We start from the raw sequence: 27262 nt of genomic DNA on the forward strand, positions 1-27262 counted from the left end.
TCTCTCTCTCCCGCTGGCCCTGTGGTTGTCTCTCTCTCTCCCGCTGGCCCTGTGTTTGTCTCTCTCTCTCCCGCTGGCCCTGTGGTTGTCTCTCTCTCTCCCGCTGGCCCTGTGTTTGTCTCTCTCTCCCGCTGGCCCTGTGTTTGTCTCTCTCTCCCGCTGGCCCTGTGGTTGTCTCTCTCTCTCCCGCTGTCCCTGTGTTTGTCTCTCTCTCTCCCGCTGGCCCTGTGTTTGTGTCTCTCCCGCTGGCCCTGTGGTTGTCTCTCTCTCTCCCGCTGGCCCAGTGGTTGTCTCTCTCTCTCGCTGGCCCCGTGGTTGTCTCTCTCTCCCGCTGGCCCTGTGTTTGTCTCTCTCTCCCGCTGGCCCTGTGTTTGTGTGTCTCTCTCTCCCGCTGGCCCTGTGTTTGTCTCTCTCTCCCGCTGGCCCTGTGGTTGTCTCTCTCTCTCCCACTGGCCCCGTGGTTGTGTCTATCTCCTGCTGGCCCTGGGTTTGTCTCTCTGTCCCGCTGGCCCTGTGGTTGTCTCTCTCAGTCCCGCTGGCCCTGTGTTTGTCTCTCTCTCTCCCGCTGGCCCTGTGTTTGTCTCTCTCTCTCTCCCGCTGGCCCTGTGTTTGTCTCTCTCTCCCGCTGGCCCTGTGTTTGTCTCTCTCTCCCGCTGGCCCTGTGGTTGTCTCTCTCTCTCCCGCTGTCCCTGTGTTTGTCTCTCTCTCTCCCGCTGGCCCTGTGTTTGTGTCTCTCCCGCTGGCCCTGTGGTTGTCTCTCTCTCTCGCTGGCCCCGTGGTTGTCTCTCTCTCCCGCTGGCCCTGTGTTTGTCTCTCTCTCCCGCTGGCCCTGTGTTTGTGTCTCTCTCTCTCCCGCTGGCCCTGTGTTTGTCTCTCTCTCCCGCTGGCCCTGTGGTTGTCTCTCTCTCTCCCACTGGCCCCGTGGTTGTGTCTATCTCCTGCTGGCCCTGGGTTTGTCTCTCTGTCCCGCTGGCCCTGTGGTTGTCTCTCTCAGTCCCGCTGGCCCTGTGTTTGTCTCTCTCTCTCCCGCTGGCCCTGTGTTTGTCTCTCTCTCTCCCGCTGGCCCTGTGTTTGTGTCTCTCTCTCCCGCTGGCCCTGTGGTTGTCTCTCTCTCTCGCTGGCCCTGTGTTTGTCTCTCTCTCCCGCTGGCCCTGTGTTTGTCTCTCTCTCCCGCTGGCCCTGTGTTTGTCTCTCTCTCTCCCGCTGGCCCTGTGTTTGTCTCTCTCCCGCTGGCCCTGTGGTTGTCTCTCTCTCCCGCTGGCCCTGTGGTTGTCTGTCTCTCCCGCTGGCCCTGTGTTTGTCTCTCTTCCGCTGGCCCTGTGGTTGTCTCTCTCTCCCGCTGGCCCTGTGGTTGTCTCTGTCTCTCCCGCTGGCCCTGTGTTTGTCTCTCTCCCGCTGGCCCTGTGTTTGTCTCTCTCCCGCTGGCCCTGTGTTTGTCTCTCTCTCTCACGCTGGCCCTGTGTTTGTCTCTCTCCCGCTGGCCCTATGTTTCTCTCTCTCTCCCACTGGCCCTGTGTTTGTCTCTCTCTCTCTCCCGCTGGCCCTGTGTTGTCTATCTCTCCCGCAGGCCCTGTGTTTGTCTCTCTCCCGCTGGCCCTGTGGTTGTCTCTCTCTCAGCCGCTGGCTCTGTGTTGTCTCTCTCTCCCGCTGGCCCTGTGTTTGTCTCTCTCTCCCGCTGGCCCTGTGGTTGTCTCTCTCTCCCGCTGGCCCTGTGTTTGTCTCTCTCCCGCTGGCCCTGTGGTTGTCTCTCTCTCCCGCTGGCCCTGTGGTTGTCGCTCTCTCTCCTGCTGGCCCTGTGTTTGTGTCTCTCTCTCCCGCTGTCCTTGTGTTTGTCTCTCTCTCTCCCGCTGGCCCTGTGTTTGACTCTCTCTCCCGCTGGCCCTGTGGTTGTCTCTCTCTCTCGCTGGCCCTATGTTTGTCTCTCTCTCCCGCTGGCCCTGTGTTTGTGTCTCTCTCCCGCTGGCCCTGTGTTTGTCTCTCTCTCCCGCTGGCCCTGTGGTTGTCTCTCTCTCTCGCTGGCCCTATGTTTGTCTCTCTCTCTCGCTGGCCCTATGTTTGTCTCTCTCTCCCGCTGGCCCTGTGTTTGTGTCTCTCTCCCGCTGGCCCTGTGTTTGTCTCTCTCTCCTGCTGGCCCTGTGGTTGTCTCTCTCTCTCCCACTGGTCCTGTGGTTGTCTCTCTCTCTCCCGCTGGCCCTGTGGTTGTCTCTCTCCCACTGGCCCTGTGGTTGTGTCTATCTCCCGCTGGCCCTGGGTTTGTCTCTCTGTCCCGCTGGCCCTGTGGTTGTGTCTCACTCCTGCTGGTCCTGTGTTTGTCTCTCTCTCCCGCTGGCCCTGTGTTTGTCTCTCTCTCTCCCGCTGGCCCTGTGTTTGTCTCTCTCTCTCCCGCTGGCCCTGTGTTTGTCTCTCTCTCCCGCTGGCCCTGTGTTTGTCTCTCTCTCCCGCTGGCCCTGTGTTTGTGTCTCTCTCCCGCTGGCCCTGTGGTTGTGTCTCTCTCCCGCTGGCCCTGTGGTTGTCTCTCTCTCCCGCTGGCCCTGTGTTTGTCTCTCTCAGTCCCGCTGGCCCTGTGGTTGTCTCTCTCGCTCCCGCTGGCCCTGTGTTTGTCTCTCTCTCTCCCGCTGGCCCTGTGGTTGTCTCTCTCTCTCTCCCGCTGGCCCTGTGGTTGTCAGTTCAGTTCAGTTCAAATGCTTTATTGGCATGAAAGTTTACAGAGAACCATATTGCCAAAGCTTACATAGCAAAAAGGTACAGTTTTCCAACATTCTGTAGGTGTCAATCGATTTGACATTTGTTGGGTATATACAATATTACTTTTAAACAATATTAATTTTAAACAGTCTTTCTACTTCATTTGGTACGTTCAATATTAATTTTAAACCGCTGGCCCTGTGGTTGTCTCTCTCAGTCCCGCTGGCCCTGTGGTTGTCTCTCTCTCTCCCGCTGGCCCTGTGTTTGTCTCTCTCTCTCTCCCACTGGCCCTGTGGTTGTCTCTCTCAGTCCCGCTGGCCCTGTGGTTGTCTCTCTCTCTCTCCCACTGGCCCTGTGGTTGTCTCTCTCAGTCCCGCTGGCCCTGTGGTTGTCTCTCTCTCTCTCCCACTGGCCCTGTGGTTGTCTCCCACTCCTGCTGGCCCTTGGCTCCTCCCCCTCGGCCCCTGTCCCTCTCCTGTTCACGTTATCGATCTCCTGTTGATCATTTTTTTTCTCAGTATCTGTGTCACTCTCTCTGCTTCATTCTCTCTCTCTCATTATGTCTGTCTCATCCCTTATTATCTCCCTTTTCCTCACTTATTTCTGTGATTTTCTCCATTCTCTCGGTTTCCCTCATTTATTTTGCCCTTTCCCTCATTATCTCTATATTTCTCTCAAAAAATAATTTCCTTTCTCTTTCCATATTATCTCCCCCTCTCCTTCATTATTTCAATCTCTCATTTTCTTTCATTGTCTCACTATCTGTCCCTGATTATCTTTCTGCCTGTCCCTCATTATTCTCATTCTCTCCCATTGTCTCTTGATACCTCCCTCTCGATTTCCGCTCTCTGCCTCATTATCTCTCCTGCATTATCTTTCTAGCCATCATTTTATTCCCCTATCTCCCTTTCATTATCTTTCTCTCTCTCTCACGTATGTGTCTTTGCCACTTTATCTCCCTATCTCTCATGAACCCATTGCATCTCCTTGATCATCTGTCTCTCATCATTTCTTTCCCTGTCTCTCCAATATTATCTTTTTTTCCCTCATTATCTCTTTCTCTCCCTCATTTTCTCTGTCTCTCGCTCCCTTGCTACGTCTCTGCCTTTCTAATTCTGTCAACATCTGTGTATCGGTGATCACTCATGATCTGTCTCAATTATATCTGTCCAGCATTTATCTCTTTCCCCCTCCATCTCGCTTGCCTCTATCCATTTATTTAACTTTTTTCCTGTGTGTATCACACTCTGTCCCTGTCTCTTTCTCTGCCATTTTCTCTCTCTCTGCCTCTTAACGTCTCTGTCTAAAACTCTCTGCTGTGTGTGGCATGCGATTATTCTGTTAGGCCCTGACTTGTGTGATTGAACCTGGGACTGTAATTGAGGGTTCGCACATGTGAGAGAGAGAATGGTGCAGCCGTGAAGTGGAAATGGGGCCACAAGGTATGTGAGAGAGAGGGAGAAATGAGTGTGTGTGTGGTGTGTGGTGTGTGTGTGGTGTGTGTGTGTGTGTGTGGGAGAGAATGGGATGCCTGAAAATGAAGACAGCAACTTGATATTGGTGTGGAGGGGGAACTGTGTGCAGTCTTCTCTTGATAATACAAAGTTGATTTTGCACTCAAAAAATGGAATTACGGAAAAAGTGGAAATAACGCAGCATGGTGGGAATTCGTGCGTTTAAAATTTGAATGATCAGATAATTTAAATGCAATTTTGAATTAGGGGGAGTCGACTGTATGAGGAGCGAGACGTGTGCATAGTGTGTGTGTCAGTGGTCTGTGCAGTGTGAATGTCAGGTGAGTCTCAAGAGGGGCTGTGCACCGTGTGGGATTATTAGGTTATAAATGACAATGTGTGGGTTAGCTGAGGGTGAAGTTCCTTGTGGGGGAAGGAGAATGAGGGGCAGCTCTGATTGTGTTGATAGCCAAATGGTTTTCATGGCCTAGAAGGTTTCAAAAATACGTTAAATCAATGGTGAAGTTATGGTTTGGAAGTGAAAACTTAATTGTTGTAATTTGCTTTGCATTCCATACATATTTTTCCATTGACATCTTTTTGGAATAATCCAGAATTTTTTTTTCATCTGTCCAAGTCCAAATTGGCTTCAAATCGGGACCCAAAGCCCATTTAATTCTGTCCAAAATAGTCACACGGAGCTGAATATGTTGCTCCTATTACTTATGATGTCCTTTGCATTTCTTCCCTCCCAGTTTCCCACTGCAATCAGCATTGTCCTCTTCCTTGGTGAAGAAGAGACAGGAAATGCTGATGGGAAATTTGGACAAGTCCCACTGCTTTTTGTTCTCTTCTACGTGTCAGCTGTGGCTCAGTGGGTAGCACTCGCCTCTTGAGGTAGAAGGTTATCGATTCAAAACCCATTTGAAGGCTTGAGCACATAATCTAGACTGGCGCATCAGTGCAGTAATGAGGGAGTGCTGCACTGTCAGAGGTGCTGTCTTTTGGATAAGTTGTTAAACCAGGTCTGCCCGCTCAGGCGGATGCAAAAGATCCCATGGCACTATTCAAAGATGAGCAGGGAGTTGTCCTAGTCAACATTTGTCCCTCAACAAACATTGCTAAAAATGTCAGTGCTCTTTGTGGAACCTTGATGTGTACAATTTGGCTGCTGCCTTTCCCTGCATTAGAACAGTGTCTGCAGTTCAAAGTACTTCATTGGCTGTAAAGCACTTTGGGACGACCTGAGGTCGTGAAAGGCGCTATATAAATGCAAGTCTTTTACTTTTTATTAATGGTCTCCTTGCCATATGTCTCAGGCCATGTTGGGTCTAAGCAAAGCTTGAAGGACTTAATATCAGAAGACATTTTTTTGTTCAGCTCAAAAGTCATGGCAGACCTAAATCTTTGGTAAAGGCCAAGTCTTCGAGCTAAGGGACATGGATCGGCATCAAATTTAGCACCTTTCACATTCTTGGGATGTCCCGAAGCACATCCCACCCAATGAATTACTTTAGAAATGCAGTCACTTGTCATGTAGGCAACCTCAGGAACTAATTTGAGCACAGCAAGATCTCACCAACAGCAAATGAGATACTTGACCAGTTAATCTGGGGAACAACTATAGGGCCTTGGGGTCCTTTATGTCCACCTGAGCAGGCTCTCACTTTGGCACCTCCAATAATGCAGCACTCTCTCAGTACTGCACTGAAGTGTCAGCCTAGATTATGTGTTTCACGTCCTGGTGTAAGTTTTGGACCCACAACCCTTCGACTCAGTGGTAAGAGTGCCAAGCTGACTCCCATACCCAAGCGATGTGTGTCTGTGCATCTACCCCCTCTGTTTGCCCCACCATTGGTGACCATGCCTTCAGCTGCCTAGGCTCTACGTTCTCGAAGTGCTTCCCTAAACCCCTCCTCCTCTCCACCTCCCTTTAAGACCCTCCTTAAAACCCCTCTGTTTGGCCAAGCTTTTGGTCACCCTTCTTAATATCTCCTCCTTTGACTTGGCGTTTCTGTGAAGCGACTTGGGACCTTTTTCTATTAATGGGGCCATATACATGCAAGTTGTTCTGGTGCATTGTGAGCAAGAGCTGGGCCTGGTGAGTGCCATTAGGACCTGTTCTTGTCAAATGAGGAATTGGGTTTGAAGCTCTGTTCCTGATTCAAGAACACGTGTGCATAATTCTACCTGCTGTGAGCCTTGGGGGGGGGGTTTAAAAGACACAGTAACAAAACGTTCTGCCTCAAATGTCACTGGGTATAAAGACATCGCTAGGTTTAAAGCAGTCACAGCTGTCCCAGTTGAGCATTTTAGTCATGCTTCCTCAGCCCAGTTTTTGGTCCTGATTCTGATTGCCCGTGCACTTGATGCTTTGATGTGATGGAAGCCCTTCCACCAACAGCAGAAGCTGGCTAGTTACAACCCATGGCATGATTGTGACTTTCAAGCGTCTATCTGAGTAGCGATGGAATAAAACAAGGGTGGTTCTTGTCACATCAAGTAGCCCACCTGGGATTTTGTCTAAAATGATTCAGGCAAATCCTCGTGGTGCCTCATTGCTAAATGTTCAAGAGCTAGTTGTTTAGTTGGATGTGCAAATAGATACCTTTGCCTTTCTCTGAGTAAGAATTATTTTTATTTTGCAGATTATGTCTTTTTTGAAAATTCTTCGAGCAATCCGTTCTTGATAAGAAGAATAGAGGAACTGAACAAGGTAACGATTTGCATGTTGAAATCCTACTGCATCAGCAAGCTTCACTATTGGATTTAGAGGGTCTGTGTAGAGTTGCGGTCTTTCAGTGCTGTATATTGTGGGTGTAAACAAGAGTCTTAACTGTAGCCCTTTCAGGATATACAAAATCTCTAAACATTCAAAGGGTTTAATTAATACAAGGTGCAGCAGATTTACTATCCACGTTTCCTTTCCTATTCCCATCGGAAGTGGAAGCTCCATGATTTGTTCTGCTCTCTGACAATGCCATAGCTGCGTGTCTTCAATGTGACATTCCGAGTATCTTATTCTCTCTGTAACACACCCTGACTCACTGTTTAACATACACCCAGTCTTTGTGTAACACACTCTCAGACTTTGTTATTTTCTGTGTAACACACTCACTGTCTTGTTGACCTCATCCTCCAGGATAATCCTGGAGCAGTGGGCGGTAGAATCACTTAAGGTGATCCAGCCATATCTAGTGGTGAACAACTAGGACACCAAGATGTGCTAATCCCTTCAGTTGTCAGATTTAAGGGTGTGATCATAGAATCATAGAAAGTTACAGCACAGAAGGAAGCCATTTCGGCCCATCGTGTCCGCGCCGGCCAACAAAGAGCTATCCAGCCTAATCCCACTTCCCAGCTCTTGGTCCGTAGTCCTGCAGGTTAGAGCATCCCAAGTGCACATCCAAGTACTTTTTAAATGTGGTTAGGGTTCCTGCTTCTACCACCCTTTCAGGCAGTGAGTTCCAGACCCCCACAACCCTCTGGGTGAAGAAATTTCCCCTCAAATCGCCTCTAAACCTTCCACCAATTACTTTAAATCTGTGCCCCCTGGTTTTTGATCCCTCTGCTAAGGGAAATAGGTCCTTTCTATCCACTTTATCTATGCCCCTCATAATTTTATACACCTCAATAAGGTCTCTCCTCAGCCTCCTATGTTCCAAGGAAAACAAACCCAGCCTATCCAGTCTTTCCTCATAGCTAAGATTCTCTACTCCCAGCAACATCCTTGTAAATCTCCTCTGTACCCTCTCTAGTGCAATCACATCTTTCCTGTAATGTGGCGACCAGAACTGCACGCAGTACTCTAGCTGAGGCCTAACTAGTGTTTTATTTTACTAGTGTGGAGGTAGGAATTGTACTAGGGGAGCCATGGGAATGGGAGACAGGGCCATTAAAGTCAGAGGTATATGCAGCAGTGTCATGATGGGTGGAGGGTCAGAAGAGAGGAAGTTGGGAGTTTGAGATAGTGTTGTAGAGGAAGTCATTTTTTGAAGGACAAGAGGGTGATCGTGGAGCGATTGATTATGGCCTCAAGTGATCGGAGATCATTTTATCAATGATCAAAGTTCTGAGGTGCTGGGACCTCACTAGATGACTAAGAGGTCGAGGGCTGATCCTCGGTGTGGGTGGGGACTTGATGTTGAAGGTGAGGTTGAGCGAGGACAAGAGTGCAAAGAACTCTAGTGCCGAGAGAAGGGGCAAGAGGTCAAGGTTGGAATCACTGAAGATGAGAGATCACTTGGTACAGAGTCAGAGCGAGGAGAGGAGAAGAAGCCATTTTGGCAAGTAAGTTGTCTTTGGACTTTGGAGGGTGATAGATGAGAAGGACATAAGAGTTGGGAGGGTTGGTGTGGGTGAGGGCTCAAAAAGAGAACGTGCCAGAGGAGTAAAGGGGCACATTGAGGTGGGACCTGGCAATAAGAGCCATTATCGCCTCCACGGTGGTTAGGGTGAGGATGTGGCGGAACGTATAGTTGTGCGGGGCAACCTCGGTGAAGGGGAAGCAGTCACCGTCTGTGACCCAGGTTTCGCTAAGGCTTGCATTTCTATTGTACCTTTCACGACAGCAAGACGTCCCAAAGTGCTTTACAGCCAATTAAGTACTTTTGAAGTGGGGACTGTTGTAATGTAGGAATGCTGATAGACTTATCTAGGATGAGGTTGTGGATGGTAAGTGTTACTCGCAAGGGAACGGACATTTTGAGGGGCAATGCAAAGTGGACGGTTCATAAGAGACTCATGGATATGGCCATTGGTAGAAGCCGGTGCAGTGGAGAGCGTGCCGGGGGATGGAGGTTAGAGAGTTTTGCCCATAGACTTGAAGGTGGTTGGGATATTCACCGAGATAGGGGAATGAGGCAGTACAGGTTGCTGCTTTGGAAGAGCCCATGGTGGGAGCTGATTACAGGGGGAAGCTGGGCGCTTGTTCAGGAGGGAATCGAGCCGTGGACGGTGATGAAAATGGAGGTTAGTGGAGAAAGAGCAGCAAGTGGGTTGGGGTATGAGGCAGTAGAGTGAAGAGATGGGAGTTGATTGTTTTTGCCGGGGGAGTCGGGGAGAGTAGAGGAAGGGGAAACAGAGCAGGAATGGAAGACAGGAACTAGGAAAGTGCTGAGGCAAAATGTGCATGCAGCAGATACTGAGGTGGCTTTGTATCAACATGTACCAACTAGATGATTAATGCAGGAGTATGCGAGTCTGATTTATATTTCATCAAACTGGATAAATGAAGTTGTGTGAAGGTTGGAATAGTCTGGGACTGGGTGACTGGGTGAGGAAGGACGGAGAGTCTGGGACTGGGTGAGGAAGGACGGAGAGTCTGAGACTGGGGGAGGAAGGAGAGTCTGGGACTGGGTGAGGAAGGACGGAGAGTCTGGGACTGGGTGATGGGTGAGGAAGGAGAGTCTGGGACTGGGTGAGGAAGGACGGAGAGTCTGGGACTGGGTGAGGAAGGACGGAGAGTCTGGGACTGGGTGAGGAAGGACGGAGAGTCTGGGACTGGGTGAGGAAGGACGGAGAGTCTGGGACTGGGTGAGGAAGGACGGAGAGTCTGGGACTGGGTGAGGAAGGAAGGAGAGTCTGGGACTGGGTGAGGAAGGAAGGAGAGTCTGGGACTGGGTGAGGAAGGACGGAGAGTCTGAGACTGGGTGAGGAAGGACGGAGAGTCTGGGACTGGGTGAGGAAGGACGGAGAGTCTGGGACTGGTTGAGGAAGGACGGAGAGTCTGGGACTGGGTGAGGAAGGACGGAGAGTCTGGGACTGGGTGAGGAAGGACGGAGAGTCTGGGACTGGGTGAGGAAGGACGGAGAGTCTGGGACTGGGTGAGGAAGGACGGAGAGTCTGGGACTGGGTGAGGAAGGACGGAGAGTCTGGGACTGGGTGAGGAAGGACGGAGAGTCTGGGACTGGGTGAGGAAGGAAGGAGAGTCTGGGACTGGGTGAGGAAGGACGGAGAGTCTGGGACTGGTTGAGGAAGGACGGAGAGTCTGGGACTGGGTGAGGAAGGACGGAGAGTCTGGGACTGGGTGAGGAAGGATGGAGAGTCTGGGACTGGGTGAGGAAGGACGGAGAGTCTGGGACTGGGTGAGGAAGGAAGGAGAGTCTGGGACTGGGTGAGGAAGGACGGAGAGTCTGGGACTGGGTGAGGAAGGAGAGTCTGGGACTGGGTGAGGAAGGACGGAGAGTCTGGGACTGGGTGAGGAAGGACGGAGAGTCTGGGACTGGGTGAGGAAGGACGGAGAGTCTGGGACTGGGTGAGGAAGGACGGAGAGTCTGGGACTGGGTGAGGAAGGACGGAGAGTCTGGGACTGGGTGAGGAAGGACGGAGAGTCTGGGACTGGGTGAGGAAGGACGGAGAGTCTGGGACTGGGTGAGGAAGGACGGAGAGTCTGGGACTGGGTGAGGAAGGACGGAGAGTCTGGGACTGGGTGAGGAAGGACGGAGAGTCTGGGACTGGGTGATGGGTGAGGAAGGAGAGTCTGGGACTGGGTGAGGAAGGAGAGTCTGGGACTGGGTGAGGAAGGACGGAGAGTCTGGGACTGGGTGAGGAAGGACGGAGAGTCTGGGACTGGGTGAGGAAGGACGGAGAGTCTGGGACTGGGTGAGGAAGGACGGAGAGTCTGGGACTGGGTGAGGAAGGAAGGAGAGTCTGGGACTGGGTGAGGAAGGACGGAGAGTCTGGGACTGGGTGAGGAAGGACGGAGAGTCTGGGACTGGGTGAGGAAGGACGGAGAGTCTGGGACTGGGTGAGGAAGGACGGAGAGTCTGGGACTGGGTGAGGAAGGACGGAGAGTCTGGGACTGGGTGAGGAAGGACGGAGAGTCTGGGACTGGGTGATGGGTGAGGAAGGAAGGAGAGTCTGGGGTAAAATGGTGGTCAACGAAAGTCTGGAGCTTGGCTGACTGGCAGTCATTGACTGGGGCTTGACGGGCTGACTGATCTTCCGGTCCGGGGCTGGCTGAACTGGCTGTCTTTGAGAACTGGTCTTCAGATCCAATTCCCCCCTGGATTGGGATGAAAAAGATAGTGAAATAAGTTTTACAGCAGTACAGTTAAAGACGTGAACATCCTAAGCAGTCCATTAAAACCTGACTCCAGGCTGAACAGGGTTATGATCAGAATTAGGGCAACCTGACGGCGTCTATCTTCTGCAATCAGAGCAGAAGGAAAGCGTGCAACTGCCGATACAACACTACAAGATAAAGGGCATCACAGAACAACCAACAGTCTGGCATCAGATTAAATTGATTAGAGTGTAAACCAGTTCACTGGCTCAAGTGTCCTGGCTGCTTGTGATGGTGCAGGCCAGTATTTGCAGCCAGTCCTGCTGGGGTCTTCATGATGTGGCGATGGAAAATCTGGGATCCGTGAGGCCAGAATTGGAGGAGTGCAGAGATCTTGCAGGGTTGTAGGGCTGGAGGAGGTTAGAGAGATAAGGAGGGGAAGGCCATGGAGGGATTTGAAAACACAAGGATGAGAATTTTAAAATTGAGACATTGCCAGACCGGGAGCCAGTGTAGGTCAGCGAGCTCAGGGGTGATAGGTGAGCGGGACTTGGTGCGAGTTTGGATACGGGCAGCAGAGTTTTGGATGAGCTCAAGTTTATGGAGGGTGGGAGGTCGGCCAGGATCACATTGGAATAGTCAAGTCTAGAGATAACAAAGGCATGGCTGAGGGTTGCAGCAGATGATGAGCTGAGGCAGGGGCGGAGTTGTGCGATGTTACGGAGGTGGAAGTAGGCGGTCTTGGTGATGGAGTGGATATGTGGTTGGAAGCTCCTCTCGGGGGCAAATATGACACCAAAGGTTGGAACAGTCTGGTTCAGCCTCAGACAGTAGCCAGGGAGAGGGATGGAGTCAGTGTCTAGGGAACGGAGTTTGTGACACCTACTAAAGACAATGGCTTTGGTCTTCCCAATATTTAGTTGGAAGAAATTTCTGCTCATCCAGTACTCAATGTCGGACAAGCAGTCTGACAAGTCAGAGGTGGTGAGGTAGAGCTGGTTGTTGTCGGCGTACATGTGGCACCTGATAGCATCAGCACAGACTGGGGATTGATCCTGGGACCTTCCTAGAGTGTATAATGTTGCTAATGATTGGATAACCACACCTTGGTCTGTTCCCCTACTCCTCTGGCACCTTCTCCTCCTTTGAACATCTCTCCTTGTTCCACCCCTCTCGCCTCTCCTTTTAAAATCCTCGTTCTCTACCGCCCACCCTAGTACCACGCCAAGTTTCTCACTGAGATACCTTCACTGTTTTCCTCCCTCAGCCTCTGCACCGAGCGACTTCTCATCCTCAATGGTTTCAACCTCCATCTCAATTCATCATGCCCTCACTCTTCTGAATTCACTGCCCTCCTATCCTCCCTTAATCTCTCCGATATAAACTCCCCAACCCATATTCACGGCCACGCCCTCGACCTTGCCATCTCACGTGGCTTCACTACTTCCATCGTGTCAATCACACAAGGCCATCTCTGATTACTTCCTTGTATCGCTCTCCACCCACATCCCCCCCCTTCCCAACTCCACTTCCTTCTGTGTCCGCCCATCGGAAACAACTCTCTTCCCAAGTCACTTACACCGTCACTGACAAATTTCCAACTGTCTAGCCTTTGGCCCTCCATTTACCATGACATTTCTGCGGCTCAATCACTCCCTCACCTTCACCTTTGATACCCTAAAACCATTACTTTCTCTCGCCCTGATTGTTCCCCCTGGTACGGCCCTCATTGCTGCTCCTTTAAGTACAAGGAACGCAGATTTGAACTGGTTTAGCCATTCATCACTAGTTCTGGTTGGACCACATCAAGCACTATCGGGTCCTGCTCTCCTCAGCCAAAACTGCTCACTATTCCAGGATCATCCTACACTGGCTTCCAGGATCATCCTGGAATGCAAAGATATCCCCCGGCTTCTCTTTTCCACTACAAGCCGTCTTCTTAGCCCTCTCGCCTGCCTCCTCCACCCTCATCTCCAACAACAATTGCAAAGACCTCATGGACTTCTTTGTCACTAAGATTGAGACCATCAGTTCAACTGTCTCTGCTGCTCCCCTCCCTTCCCCTAGCCCACCAAGCCAAACTTCCCCTAAGGTTCCCCCTGCCCTAGCCCTCTACACTTGACTATTCCAATGCTGCCCTGGCTGGTCTACCATCTTCCACCCTCCATAAACTTGAGCTCATCCAAAACTCTGCTGCCTGTATCCAAACTCGCACCAAGTCCCGTTCACCCATCACCCCTGTGCTCGCTGACCAACACTGGCTCCCAGTTAAGCAACGCCTCGATTTCAGAATTCTCATCCTTGTTTTCAAATCCCTCCATGGCCTCGCCCCTCCCTATCTCTGTAACCTCCTCCAGCCCCACAACCCTCCGAGATCTCTACACTCCTCCAATTCTGGCCTCTTGCACATCCCCGATTATAATAGCTCCACCATTGGCGACCGTGCCTTCACCTGCCTAGGCCCTAAGCTCTGGAATTCTCTCCCTAAATCTCTCCACCTCTCTACCTCTCCTCCTTTAAGACGCTCCTTAAAACAAACCTCTTTGTCCAAGCTTTTGGTCACCTGTCCTAATATCTCCTTATGTCGCTCTGTGTCAAATTTTGTTTGATAATCGCTCCTGTGAAGCGCCTTAGGACATTTTACTGCGTTAAAATGCGAGCTGTTGTGGTTGTGGTTGTATAACTCAGCCAATGATTGGGTAAACTCAGCAAAGACCGAAGCTCACGGAGTTTTGAAATGTCCTGTACTTCAGCTTGAGGGTTAATTGAGTTCCTGAGGGCCGAGTGGGTAGAGGAGCTGCTTTCTGTTGGACTGAGGCGTACAGGGCTGCACCTTTCCAGGTTTTAGCCCCGGCTTAGTTCATGATGAGTGAGCTGATCCCAGCCAGAATGATGCCGAGCAGGCCTGGGGGAAGCTATAACTGGCGGCAGCATCCCTGAGGTAAGGAAAGAAATCAAATAAGGCAGGGTCCCTGCTCTTGGTTAATACCCTTGGACCACCTGCTGTGGGGTGAGGACAGAGTGCGCAGCCCCCATGGTTGAACGGCCAGTATACAACGTCCAGGCTTACGTATGAGGAATGGGCACTTGAGTGAGTTAACAGAAGGTCACCGGCACCTGTTGCACCGCACACGAGCTGCCATCTTCAGGAGGGGAGGAGACTGGAGAAGGAAAAAGAAATGAACACATTTAGCACTGTCATCGGGGCATTTCTGGTATGCTTCCCACAGGCACTTAGTCCCAGGCTGCAGAGGCCGAGTGTGGCAGCTGTTGTCTTTAGGTTACATCTCATAGGTAATTTGGCAAATCAAAGGCTTAAGGAGAGTACAGTAACATTGATGTGTGCCAAGGAACCTCAGCACCCTTTCTGTTCACTATCATTGGTGTGATCTAATTATCGTCAGAGCCCTGTCTGTTCACTATTTCATGAACATTCATGTGATCTAACTATCCTCCGTGCCCTTTTTAAAAATTCGTTTATGGGATGTGGGCGTCGCTGGCAAGGCCAACATTTATTGCCCATCCCTAGTTGCCCTTGAGAACTTCTTGAACCGCTGCAGTCCGTGTGGTGATGGTACTCCCACAGTGTTGTTAGGTAGGGAGTTCCAGGATTTTGACCCAGCGACGATGAAGGATCGGCGATATACTTCTAAGTCAGGGTGGTGTGTGACCTGGAGGGGAACTTGGAGATGGTGGTGTTCCCATGTGCCTGCTGCCCTTGTCCTTCTAGGTGGAAGAGGTCGCGGGTTTGGGAGGTGCTGCCAAAGAAGCCTTGGTGAGTGAATGTTGTAGATGGTACACACTGCAGCCATGGTACGCCGGTGGTGGAGGGAGTGAATGTTTAAGGTGGTAGATGGGGTGCCAATCAAGCGGGCTGCTTTGTCCTGGATGGTGTCGAGCTTCTTGAGTGTTGTTGGAGCTGCACTTGCCCAGGAAAGTGGAGAGTATTCCATCACACTTGCTTGTGCCTTGTAGATGGTAGAAAGGCATTGGGGAGTCAGGAGGTGAGACACTCGTCGCAGAATACCTCGCCTCTGACCTGCTCTTGTTGCCATAGTATTTATGTTAAGTTTATGATCCAGTTAAGTTTCTGGTCAATGATGACCCCCAGGATGTTGATGGTGGGGGATTCGGCGATGGTAATTCCGTTGAATGTCAAGGGGCGGTGGTTAGACTCTCATTGGAGATAGTCATTGCCTGGCACTTGTGTGGCGCGAATGTTACCTGCCACTTATCAGCCCAAGCCTGAACGCCGTCCAGGTCTTGTTGCATGCGGGCATTAACTGCTTCATTATCTGAGGACTTGTGAATGGCACTGAACACTGCAGTCATCAGCGAAAATCCTAATTTCTGACCTTATGTTGGAGGGAAGGTCATTGATGAAGCAGCTGAAGATGGGTGGGCCGAGGTCACTGCCCTGAGGAACTCCTGCAGCGATGTCCTGGGGCTGTGATGATTGACCTTCAACCACCACAACCATCATCCTTTGTGCTAGGTATGACTCCAGCCAGGGGAGAGTTTTCCCCCCGATTCCCATTGACTTCAGTTTTACTGGTGCTCCTTGATGTCACACTCTGTCAAATGCTGCCTTGATGTCACTCTCACCCCACCTCTGGAATTCAGCTCCTTTGTCCATGTTTGGACCAAGGCTGTAATGAGGTCGGGAGCAGAGTGGTCTTGCCGGAACCCAAACTGGGCATCAGTGAGCAGGTTATAGGTGAGTACGTGCCGCTTGATAGCACTGTCAATGACATCTTCCATCACTTTACTGATGATTGAGAGTAGACTGAGGAGGCGGTAATTGCCGGATTGGATTTGTCCTGCTTTTTGTGGACAGAACATACCTGGGCAGTTTTCCACATTGTCGGATAGATGCCAGTGTTGTAGCTGTACTGGAACAGCTTGGCTAGAGGCGCAGCTAGTTCTGGATTACAAGTCTTCAGCATGATAGTCGTGATGTTGTTGGGGCCCATAGCCTTTGCTGTATCCAGTGCGCTGAGCTCTTTCTTGATATCACGTAGAGTGAATCGAATTGGCTGAAGACTGGCTTCTGTGATGGTGGGGACCTCGGGAGGAGGCCGATATGGATCATCCACTCGGCACTTCTGGCTGAAGATGGTTGCAAACGCTTCAGCCTTGTCTTTTGCACTCACGTGCTGGGCTCCACCATCATTGAGGATGGGGATATTCATGGAGCCTCCTCCTCCCGTTAGTTGTTTAATGGTCCACCACCATTCACGACTGGATGTGGCAGGACTGCAGAGCTTTGATCTGATCCGTTGATTGTGAGATCGCTTAGCCCTGTCTATAGCATGCTGCTACCGCTTTTTAGCATGCATGTAGTCCTGTGTTGCAGCTTCCCCAGGTTGGCATCTCATTTTTAGGTACGCCTGGTGCTGCTCCTGGCATGCTCTTCTACACTCCTTGTTGAACCAGGGTTGGTGGTAATGGTAGAGCGAGGGATATGCCGGGCCATGAGGTTACAGATTGTGGTGGAATACAATTCTGCTGCTGCTGGTGGACCACAGCGCCTCATGGATGCCCAGTTTTGAGCTGCTAGATCTGTTCTGAATCTATCCCATTTAGCACGGTGGTAGTGCCACACAACATGATGGAGGGTGTCCTCAGTGTGAAGACGGGACTTCGTCTCCACAATGACTGTGCGGTGGTCACTGCTACCAATACTGTCATGGACAGATGCATCTGCCACTAGTAAGTTGGCAAGGACGAGGTCAAGAAGGTTTTTCCCTCGTGTTGGTTCTCTCTCCACCTGTCGCAGGCCCAGACAGGCAGTTATGTCTTTCGCTATTTCACTAACATTCGTGTGATCTAATTATCTTCAGTGCCCTTTCTGTTCACTATTTCAGACCGTCAATGGCAATGTGGAAGCGAAGTGCGTGTGTTTCTACCGGAGACGAGACATTTCAAGCAGTCTTATTGCACTCGCCGACAAACATGCAAGTAAGTTTTTTTTTAATATGCTCGTTCTCGTGATATGACATCGCTAGCAAGGCCGGTATTAATTGCCCATTCCTAGTTGTCCTTGAAAAGGTGGTGGGGAGCTGCCTTCTTTAACCATTGCAGTCCGTGTGGTGAAGGTACTCCCTCAGTGCTGTTAGGTAGTTTCCAGGATTTTGACCCAATGACTATGAAGGTACAGCGATGTATTTCCAAGTCAGGATGGTGTGTGACTTGGAGGGGAACTTGGAGGTGGTGGTGTTCCCATGCACCTGTTGCCCTTGTCCTTCTAGGTGGTAGAGGTTGCTGGTTTGGGAGGTACTGTCGAAGAAGCCTTGGCGAGTTGCTGTAGTGAATCCTGTAGATGGTACACGCTGCAGCCACGGTGTGCCGATGCTGGAGGGAGTGGATGTTTAAGGTGGTGATTGGCCTGTCGATCAAGCGGACTGCTTTGTCCTGGATGGTATCGAGCTTCTTGAGTGTTGTTGGAGCTGCACTCATCCAGGAAAGTAGAGAGTGTTCCATCACACTCCTGACTTGTCCCTTGTAGGTGGTGGGGAGGTTTTTGGAGTCCGGGGGTGAGCCACTCTCAACAGAATACTCAGCCTCTGACCTGCTCTAGTAGCCACGGCATTTATGTGGCTGATCCAATTAAGTTTCTGGTCAATGGCTACCCCCAGAATGTTGATGGTGGTGAATTTGGCTGAATGTCAAGGGGAGCTGGTTATGCTCTCTGTCTCTTGTTGGACATAGTCATTGCCTGGCACTTGTGTGGTGTGAATGTTACTTGGCGCTTATCAGCCCACGGTTGCATGTTATCCAATTCTTGCTGCATGTGGCCATGGACTGCTTCATTATCTGAGTAATTGCGAATGGAACTGAACACTGTGCAATCATCAGCGAACATCCCCACTTCTGACCTTATGATGGAGGGAAAGGCATTGATGAAGGAGCTGAAGATAGTTGGGCCTTGGACACTGCCCTGAGGAACTCCTGCAGCGATGTCCTGGGGCAGTGATCATTGGCCTCCAATAACCACAACCATCTTCCTTTGTATGGGAAAATGTGAGGTTATCCACTTTGGTAGGAAAAATAAAAAAGCAAATTATTATTTAAATGTGGGGAGACTACAAAATGCTGCGGTACAGAGGGATCTGGGGGTCCTTGTGCATGAAACACAAAAAGTTAGCATGCAGGTACAGCAAGTAATTAGGAAGGCAAATGGAATGTTGGCCTTTATTGCAAGGGGGATGGAGTATAAAAGTAGGGAAGTTTTACTACAACTGTACAGGGCGTTGGTGAGACCACATCTGGAGTACTGCGTACAGTTTTGGTCTCCTTATTTAAGGAGGGATATACTTGCATTGGAGGCAGTTCAGAGAAGGTTCACTAGGTTAATTCCTGAGATGAAGGGGTTGTCTTTTGAGGAAAGGTTGAGCAGGTTGGGCCTATACTCATTGGAGTTTAGAAGAATGAGAGGTGATCTTATTGAAACATAAGATTCTGAGGGGGATTGACAGGGTGGATGCTGAGAGGATGTTTCCCCTCGTGGGGGAACCTAGAACTAGGGGGCATAGTTTCAGAATAAGGGGGCACCCATTTAAAATGGAGATGAGGAATTTCTTCTCTCAGGGGGTCGTGAATCTTTGGAATTCTCTACCCCAGAGAGCTGTGGAGGCTGGGTCATTGAATATATTTAAGGTGGAGATAGACAGATTTTTGAACGATAAGGGAGTCAAGGATTATGGGGAGCAGGCCGGAAAGTGGAGATGAGGCCAATACCAGATCAGCCATGATCTTACTGAATGGCGGGGCAGGCTCGAGGGGCCAAATTACCTACTCCTGCTCCTATTTCTTATGTTCTTATGTGTTAGGTATGACTCCAGTCAGTGGAGAGTTTTCCCCTTGATTCCCATTGTCTTCAATTTTACTGGGGTTCCTTGGTGCCACACTTGGTCAAATGCTGCCTTGATGTCCAGGGCAATCACGCTCGCCTCATCTCTGGAATTCAGCTCTTTTGTCTGTGTTTGGACTAAGGCTCTAATGAGGTCTGGAGCAGAGAGGTCCTGGTGGAACACAAACTGAGCATGTTATTAGTGAGTAAGTGCCGCTTGCTAGCACTGTTGGTGACTCCTTCCATCACTTTGTTGATGATTGAGACTCCGCTGATGGGGTGGTAAGTGGCCGGGTTGAATTTGTCCTGCTTTTTCTGGACAGCGAATAACTGGGAAATTTTCCACATTGGCTGGCATTTTCCACATTGTCAGGTAAATGCCAGTGTTGTAGCTATACAGGAACAGCTTGGCTAGAGGCGCAGCTAGTTCAGGGGAGCACAGATCTTCAGCATTACAGTCGGGATATTGTCGGGACCCATAGCCTTGGCTGCATCCAGTGCGCTCAACCTTTTCTTCATAACACGTGGAGTGAATTGAATTGGCTGAAGACTGGTATCTGTGATGGGTCCTTCAGGAGGAGGCGAGATGGATCATCCACTCGGCACTTCTGGCTGAAGACAGTTGCAAACGCTTCAGCCTTGTCTTTTGCACTCGTGCTGGGCTCTGTCATCATTGCGGATGGGGATATTCATGGAGCCTCCTCCTCCCGTTAGTTGTTCAATTGACCACCACCATTTGCACCTGGATGTGGTAAACTGCAGAACTTTGATCTGATTTGTTGGTTGTGGGATCGCTTGGCTCTGTCTATAACATATTACTTATACTGTTTAGTATGCACATAGTCCTGTGTTGTGGCTTCGTCAAGTTGGCACCTCATTTTTAGATACGCCTGGTGCTGCTCCTGGCACGCTCTTCTACACTCCTGATTGAGCCAGGGTTGGTCCCCAGGCTTGATGGTAATGGTAGAGTGAGGGATATGCCGGGCCATGAGGTTACAGATTGTGGTGGAATACAATTCTGCTGCTGCTGATGGCCCACAGCACCTCATGGATCCCCAGTTTTGAGCTGCTAGATCTGTACTTAATTTATCTATCTTAGCACGGTGGTAGTGCCACACAACACGATGGAGGCAATGTTCCCGTTTAGCTGTGTGGCCGTGCGGCTGTTTGTAGCTCCTTGCCGGGTTCTCCATGGAAAAACTGTGCATGCGTGGAAAAACTGTGCATGCGTGTAAGTTTGAATGGGCCGTGCACCAAAGAAAAAAATTAAGAGGGAACATCGGATGGAGGGTGCCCTCAGTGTGAAGACGGGACTTGTCTCCACAAGAATTGTGTGGTGGTCACTCCTACCAATACTATCATGGACAGATGCACTTGCAACAGGTAGATTGGTGAGGACAGGGTCAATGTTAAATACCAGTGAGGGTGATGACACCTTGTGGGTGGGGGGGTGGGGGGCGGTGGAGTCAGAAGCAAATCCACAGCACCATGGGAGACCCGGTTCCACTGGGGGCATAGGAAAGTGTAGAAATGCAGTTGTTATAGGGGATTTGATAGTCAGGGGGACAGACAGTCGTTTCTGCAACTGCAGACCTGAGCCCAGAATGGTGTGTTGCCTCCCTGGTGCCAGGGTAAAGAATTATCACTGACGGGTACAGGACATTCTGCATGTTATGACGAATGACATAGGTAGGAAAAGGGTTGAAATCCTACAGGCAGACTTTCAGGAGCTAGGAAAAAGATTAAAGAACAGGACCTCAAATAGATTCAGTCTTTGAACCCTCTGGTACATCGTCCCTCTGTAGAACTGTAATAATATCCTTGATCAATACTGCCACCCCACCTCCTGTGTGTTTGACTTCCCTTTTTCTCCTGAATACATTGTAGCCAGGAATGTTTAGTTCCCGCTCTTGCCCATGTTTAACCCAGGTCTCTGTTATCGCCACTATATCATAACCCCATGTGGAAACTGGATTACTCCCAGTGCCATGTGCCAGTGAGTACAGAAACAGAAAGGCAGCGCAGGTGAATGTGTGGCTGGAGAAGTGGTGCGGAGGGAGGGCTTCTGATTCCTGGGGCATTGGAACGTGTTCTGGGGCAGGAGGGACCTGTACAAGCCGGACGGGTTGCACCTGAACAGGGCTGGGACCAACGTCCTCTCGGGGAGGTTAACTAGTGCTGTGAGGGAGGGTTTAAACTAATTTAGCAGGGGGAGGGACACCAGAACGTAGCAGCAGAGAGGAGGGACCGCAACAGAACAAAGAATAGTCTAGAAAGGGCAGGAATTAGATGGTGGAAAAAAGCAAAGCTGACTAGCATGGTGTTGGAATGCATGTGTGTTAATGCGAGGAGTGTTGCCAATAAGGTTGATGAGCTGCAGGCACAATTTCCGCATGGGGTTATGATATAGTGACGATAACAGACCTGGCTTAAACATGGGCAAGAGTGGGAACTAAACATTCCTGGCTACAATGTATTCAGGAGAGATAGGGAAGTCAAACACACAGGAGGTGGGTGGGGTGGCAGTATTGATCAAGGATATTATTACAGTTCTACAGAGGGATGTTGTACTAGTGGGTTCAAAGACTGAATCTATTTGGTTAGAGTCGAGGAACAGAAAAGGAGCTGTAACATTGCTGGGTGGGTGTTTAATATAGACCCCCAAATAATGAGAAGGAAAGGAGCAAATCTGTAGGCAAATTTCAGAGAAATGTAAAAATAATAGAGCAGTAATATTAGGGGACTTTAATTACCCTAATATAGACGGGGGAAAACCGAATAAAGGGTAAGGAGGGTGAAGAATTCCTAAAATATGTACAGGAGAACTTTCTCGATCGCTATGTTTCTAGCCCAATGAGGAAGGAAGCAGTGCTGGATCTAGTTCTAGGGAATGAAGTAGTGTCGCAGTGGGAGAACATCTGGTAATAGCGATCATAACATAAGTAGGTTTAAAGTAGTTACGGAAAGGGACAAAGAAAAATCAATGGTGTAAATACCCAACTGGAAGAGAGCACATTTTCAGTGATTTGAGAAGGGATCTAACACAGGTGGACTGGAAACAATGATTGGCCAGGAAAACAGTAAATGAGCAATGGCAGGCCTTCAAGGCGGAGATAGTTCAGGTACAATCTAAGCATATTCCCATAAGGAGGAAAGATGGAGCATCCAAAGCTAGACCAAGGAAATAGAGGTTAAAATAAAACAGAAAAAGGAGGTTTATGACAAATGTCAGCTGCAGAATACAGAGAGTGCAGGGGAAATTGAACAAGTATACAAGAAGGACAAAGAGAGTATGAGAAAAGAGCGGGTGACATAAAAGGGAACCCCAAAATCTTTTATCAACATATGAAAAGTAAAAGGTTAATTAAAGGAAGGGTGGAGCCAATTGGGGACAAAAAGGAAATCTTCTTGTGGAGGCAGAGGGCATGGCTCAGGTACTGAATGAGGTACTTTGCCTCTGTCTTCACAAAAGAAGAGGATGAAGTTAATGTTGCAGTAGAGGAGGGGGGAGTAGAGATATTCGATAGGATAAAAATAGATAGAAAGGAGGTACTAAATAAGTTGGCATCACTCAAAAGTTAACACATCACCCGGTCCAGATGGGCTGCATCCTAGGTTGCTGAGGGACGCTAGGGTGGAGATGGAAGAAACTCTGGCCACAATCTTTCAATCCCCCTTGGATATGGGAGTGGTGCCAGAGGGCTGGAGGATTGCAATTGTTAGACCTCTGTTCAAAAAATGGGAGAGGGATAAACCTGGTAACAGTGGTGGGAAAATTACTAGAGACCATTGTCGAGGACAAAATTAATTCTCACTTGGAGAACCATGAAAGAAAGAAAGACTTGCATTTCTATAGCGCCTTTCACGACCACCGGATGTCCCAAAGCGATTTACAGCCAATGAAGTACTTTTGGAGTGCAGTCACTTGTATAAAGTGGTAAACGGGTTAATAAGGGACAGCCAGCATGGTTTTGTTAAAGGCAAATCATATCTGACTAACCTGATTGAGTTCTTTGATGTAACAGAGAGGGTTGATGAAGATAGTGCAATAGATGTTGTAAAAATGGACTTTCAAAAGGCATTTGATGAAATACCACATAACAGACTTATTTGGAAAATAGAAGCATATAGTATTAAAGGGACGGTGATAACTTGGGTACTTAATTGGCTGAGGGATATGATGTAAGAAGTCACACAACACCAGGTTACAGTCCAACAGTTTTATTTGAAATCACCTGACGAAGGAGCAGCGCTCCGTAAGCTTGTGATTTCAAATAAAACTGTTGGACTATAACCTGGTGTTGTGTGACTTCTTACATTTGTCCACCCCAGTCCAACACCGGCATCTCCACACCGAGGGATATGAGGCAGAGAGTAGTGGTGAACAGATGTTTTTCTGACTGGAGCAAAGTACGTGGGGTCCCCCAGGAATTAGTATTAAGACCATTGCTTTTTTTTGTTTATATATAAATGACCTGGACTTTGGTATAGGGAGTACAATTTAGAAGTTTGCTCTCCCAATTTTGACACCAGTCCCCAGATGTTGGACAGGAGAACTTTGCAGGGTCGACTAGGCTGGGTGTGCCTTTGTTGTAACAGAGTTTGATGCCTGGGTCGCAGTGGTTCGTCTGGTTTTATTCTTTTTATTTGTAGTGGTTTGAAGCAACTGAGGAACTTGCTAGGCCACTTCAGAGGGCAGTTAAAAGTCAACCACGTTGGTGTGGGACTGGACTCTCTCATATGGGCCAGACCGGGTAAGGACAGCAGGTTTCCTTCCCTAAAGGACATTAGTGAACCAGTTGGGTTTTTAGGACAATCCGACAGCTTCACAGTCATTACAAACTGAATTCAAATTCTCAAGGCCTTGGAGAAGGTGCAGAGGAGATTTACTAGAATGGTACCAGGGATGAGGGACTTCAGGTATGTGGAGAGACTGGAGAAACTGGGATTGTTCTTGTTAGAGCAGAGAAGGTTAAGGGGAGATTTGATAGAGGTGCTCATGGAGTAAATAAGGAGAAACTTTCCACTGGTAGAAGGGTCGGTAACCAGAGGACACCGGTTTAAGATAATTGCCAAAAGAAGCAGAGGCGAGAGGAGGAGATTTTTTTTTACACAGCGAGTTATGATGATCTGGAATGCACTGCCTGAAAGGGTGGTGCAAGCAGATTCAATAGTAACTTTCAAAAGGGATTTGGATAAATATTTGAAAGGGAAAAGTTTGCAGGGCTGTGGGGAAAGAGCAAGGGAGTGGGACTAATTGGATTGCTCTTTCAAAGGCACGATGGGCTGAATGGCCTCCTTCTGTGCTGTATCATTCTATGATTGTGGTGAAGTCCAAAACTAGGGACCATAAATATAAGATGGCCTCTAATAAATTTCTTTACTCAGAATGGTGAGAATGTGGAACTTACTACTACATGGAGTAGTTGAGCCGAATAGCATAGATAAACTGAGGGGGAGGCTAGATCAACACATGAGGGAGAAAGGAAGAGAAGGATATGCTGATAGGGTGAGATGAATTAGTGGGGGGGGGGGGGGGGGGGGGGGCGGTGGAGAGGAGGCTCGTGTGGATCATAAACACCAGCACAGACCAGTTGGGCTAAATGTGCTGTAAATTCTATGTAAACTGCCCATGTGGGACTTGAACTCTCTTTCTGTGGATTGTTAATTCAGGTCCCTGGATTACCAGTCCAGTGACATAACCATGACACGACCCGACTAACTTCACCTTTGGGTTATGACAGAGGAGCAAATCCCAGAGGCTCTGACAATGTCTCAAAATGTTGGTACTTTGTCTGTTCCAAGCTGGGTATCTCACTCCTGTTTACTTCAGATCCTGCACCGCAATCCATAATACAATACAAATCGCTTTATTGGCATGATAAGGTACATCTTATGTTGCCAAAGCAATCAAAATACATTTATGGTTGAACACATAAACGCGGTTCCATTCATACAGTGTATAAACAGGTATTATCCCTGAGTTTATAAATATATTTCGCCTTGTTTATATATACTCTTGTCTTAGTTTACTGGTTGTCCCTCTGTTCATGGCAAGCTGTAACATAGTGTGCCGCCAGTGTTACACAGCTTCTCTCCTCCCCCAGTAGGAATGGGAGTTTTTGGTTGTCCAAATCCTCTCACTCACCGTTATCTTGCCTCCTTCTTTATTTCTCTCCTCTTCCCCACCCCGCCCTCCCCCGCAGGCACCAGCTCCCCCTCCACCGCAGACACCAGCTCCCCCTCCACCACCCCCACCCCCGCAGACACCAACTCCCCCACCCCGCAGACACCAACTCCCCCACCCCCGCAGACACCAGCTCCCCCTCCCCCGCAACACCAGCTCCCCCTCCCCACCCCGCCCTCCCCCGCAGACACCAGCTCCCCCTCCACCGCAGACACCAGCTCCCCCCTCCACCACCCCCCACCCCCGCAGACACCAGCTCCCCCTCCCCACCCCCTGCAGACACCAACTCCCCCTCCCCCGCAACACCAGCTCCCCCTCCACCGCCCCACCCTCCCCCGCAGACACCAGCTCCCCCACCCCCACCCCCGCAGACACCAACTCCCCCCACCTTGCCCTCCCCCGCAGACACCAGCTCCCCCACCCCCTGCAGACACCAACTCCACCCCGCCCTCCCCCGCAGACACCAACTCTCCCTCCCCCACCCCGCCCTCCCCGCAGCCACCAGCTCCCCCACCCCCACCCCCGCAGACACCAGCTCCCCCCTCCACCACTCTTACCCCCCGCAGACACCAGCTCCCCACACCCACCCTGTGAAGGCACCAACTCCCCCCACCCCGCCCTCCCCTGTAGACACCAGCTCCCCCTCCCCACAGACACCAACACCAGCTCCCCCTCCCCACACCCGTGAAGGCACCAACTCCCCACCCCGCCCTCCCCCGCAGACACCAACTCCCCCTCCAGCACCAGCCCTCCCCTGCCAGACACGAGCTCCTCTCCATCATCCCACCCCCACCCCCGCAGACACCCCCACCCCGCAGACACCAACTCCCCCTCCCCCACCCTGTGAAGGCACCACCTCCCCCCTCCACCACCCCCCGCAGACACCAACTCCCCTCCCCCACCCCCACCCCCGCAGACACCAACTCCCCCTCCACCCACCCCCCGCAGACACCAACTCCCCCCCCCCCGCAGACACCAACTCCCCCTCCCCCACCCCACCTTTCCCCGCAGACACCAACTCCCGCCACCCCCCCCGCAGACACCAACTCCCCCTCCAGCACCCCGCCCTCCCCCGCAGACACCAACTCCCCCTCCCCCCACCCCACCCCCGCAGACACCAACTACCCCCCCCGCAGACACCACTCCCCCTCCCCCTACCCAACTCCCCCCACCCCCACCCCGTGAAGGCACCAACTCCCCTCTCCCACCCCACCCCCCGCAGACACCAACTCCCCCTCCACACCCCCGCAGACACCACCCCCCTCCCCCCACAGACACCAACTCCCCCCCCCGCAGACACCAACTCCCCCTCCCCCACAGACACCAACTCCCCTCCCCCACAGACACCAACTCCCCTCCACCACCCCCCGCAGACACCAACTCCCCCTCCCCCACAGACACCAACTCCCCCCCCCGCAGACACCAACTCCCCCTCCCCCACAGACACCAACTCCCCCTCCCCCACAGACACCAACTCCCCCTCCAGCACCCCGCCCTCCCCCGCAGTCACCAGCTCCCCCTCCCCCACCCCGCCTTCCCCACAGACACCAACTCCCCCTCCCCCACCCCGCCTTCCCCCACAGACACCAACTCCCCCTCCCCCACACCGCCCTCCCTTGCAGACACCAACTCCCCACCCCCGCAGACACCAACTCCCCCCTCCACCACCCCCCGCAGACACCAACTCCCCCTCCCCCCACCCCGTGAAGGCACCAACTCCCCCTCCCCCACCCCCCGCAGACACCAACTCCCCCCTCCACCACCCCCCGCAGACACCAACTCCCCCTCCCCCACCCCCCCGCAGACACCAACTCCCCCTCCCCCCCCCGCAGACACCAACTCCCCCCTCCCCCCACCCCACCCCCACCCCGTGATGGCACCAACTCTCCCTCCACCACCCCCACCCCCCGCAGACACCAACTCCCCCCTCCACCACCCCCCGCAGACACCAGCGCCCCCTCCCCCAGCCCGCCCTCCCCCACAGACACCAACTCCCCCATCACCACTCCCACTCTCTGAAAGCACCAGCTCCTTGCCGAGGTCCAGTTCCAGGGATGATGGTCAGTCTCCTGTATCTG

The 27262-nt window shown here is 51.1% G+C and overlaps 1 protein-coding gene across 9 annotated transcripts in view; it reads left to right on the plus strand.

Annotated features, from left to right (window-relative positions):
- Positions 1 to 6787: 6787 nt before the first annotated feature.
- Positions 6788 to 27262, plus strand: part of LOC147109615 (metastasis-associated protein MTA1-like) — a 180529-nt gene continuing 160054 nt past the window's right edge. For 5 of the 9 annotated variants that reach the window (XM_086003685.1, XM_086003687.1, XM_086003689.1 and 2 more), the window contains exon 1: positions 17013 to 17106. The gene's annotated coding sequence lies outside the window, so the exon portion shown is untranslated. Of the gene's footprint in view, positions 6856 to 17012; positions 17107 to 27262 lie in introns of those variants that run through there. The other 4 variants (XM_086003690.1, XM_086003691.1, XM_086003692.1 and 1 more) reach the window with 2 other exon arrangements.

Source organism: Somniosus microcephalus, chromosome 12 (assembly GCF_052327205.1).
Source record: "Somniosus microcephalus isolate GS21.2 chromosome 12, FLI_Smic_1.0, whole genome shotgun sequence".
In the NCBI taxonomy this organism is placed as follows: Eukaryota; Metazoa; Chordata; class Chondrichthyes; order Squaliformes; family Somniosidae; genus Somniosus; species Somniosus microcephalus.